The 1424-nt window shown below is 64.5% G+C and overlaps 1 non-coding gene across 1 annotated transcript; it reads right to left on the bottom strand.

Annotated features, from left to right (window-relative positions):
• Positions 1–332: 332 nt before the first annotated feature.
• On the bottom strand, positions 333–451 carry LOC142869051 (5S ribosomal RNA). The gene has a single exon (XR_012917853.1). It is a non-coding gene; the product is annotated as a 5S ribosomal RNA (ribosomal RNA).
• Positions 452–1424: the final 973 nt, after the last annotated feature.

The raw sequence follows: 1424 nt of genomic DNA, 5'->3' as shown, positions 1-1424 counted from the left end.
ACGAGTTCTGGTCACATACTCCCTCAAAATGACATCCTGGCCTTCTTCTGGAACTCCCTCCCCTCTCAGACTCTCAAGGTTTCCTCCAGCGTGTCGGTTCCCACGGAGCAGACCTTTGGTCTGAGACCTGACAGTCCAGAAGCCACGCATGCTGCCGCGTGACGGCGGTGTCGCGGCTTGGGACAAGAGGAGGCCCCACGGTGCGGGCTGGGGCGCCAGGCACCGCGGCGGGCGCTGAGGGTGGGGGTGACCCCCGCCCCGGGCCGCCGCCTCGCTCCCAGAGAGGGGACAGAACAAGAGGCAAAACAAAAAAAAAAAAAAAAAAAAAAAGAAGCCTACGGCACCCGGTATTCCCAGGCGGTCTCCCATCCAAGTACTAACCAGGCCCGACCCTGCTTAGCTTCCGAGACCAGACGAGATCGGGCGCGTTCAGGGTGGTGTGGCCCTAGACGGCGGAGGGCGCCCCTGCCCCGCTCAAGAAGCCGAGCCTCTCTGCGCTTTCCCGCCGCCTCCTCCCGCCCCAGGCCCCGCGCCAGCGCTGACCCGCACCGGGCGGGCCTGTTGAGTTCACCGGCCGGGTCCGGCGGGCTCCGAGGGACGGGGGTGACAGGCGGGGTGGGGCGGGGCGGGCAGGGAGCGGCGGGCCGGGGTGGGGGGCTGTCTCTCTATACACACACACACACACACACACACACTCACACTCACACTCACTCACTCACACTCACACAAGATGCGCCTCCACGGCTGGACTCGCCAAGGTGGAGACCTTCCAGCCCCCTTCCTCTCCTCGCCTGGCCCACCCCCAGCTCGTGGCCGCCCCCGCCGCCGCCGCCGATTGCGCACGCGCGGGTCGCCCGCCCTTTGACCCCAGGCAGGGGCCGCCCTCCCCGACAACCCCTTTCAGCTGCGCCCCCCACCCTGTGGGTGGGCTGCCGCCTATTCCCCCGGGCCCGGGCTGGGGCACAGCGCATGGGGGAGGGGAGCGAGTGTATGGGGCGTCTCTCTCTCTCTCTAGGGATGTGTCCCATGGGTGGGGTGGCGTGGTTAGTGGGGCGCTGAAGAAATCAGTCCCCTCCATCTCCTACCTCTGGAAAACGCCCAAGCCCTTGGAGAACTGCCGGCAACGCGACCGTGGGGGCCGGGACCCTCCTCTGTGTCCTCCTGTGGCCCAGTCCAAGGGGCCTGGGCCTGGCCGGGGCTGCATTGGACCCCGACCCCCCTGGCGTGTGGACTCGCTAAAAATCGGCGATTAGATATTGGATTCCAGCTTCATTGAGGTCATTTCACTAATGAGTGCACCGGAAAGAGTTTCCTAATCCATCTGTGAGGGTGGCAACTGAAAGAGAATTTTAAAGCTGACAGAATAGGCGAGGAAAGGCATAGGAGATTTCCACACCCAGTAAGGAAGCCTTTCCCGAAATGGA

The sequence above is a fragment of the Microcebus murinus genome, unplaced genomic scaffold (genome assembly GCF_040939455.1).
Source record: "Microcebus murinus isolate Inina unplaced genomic scaffold, M.murinus_Inina_mat1.0 scaf054_hap2_Mmur4.0, whole genome shotgun sequence".
NCBI lineage: Eukaryota > Metazoa > Chordata > Mammalia > Primates > Cheirogaleidae > Microcebus > Microcebus murinus.
This window is presented reverse-complemented; position numbering and strand designations above follow the sequence as displayed.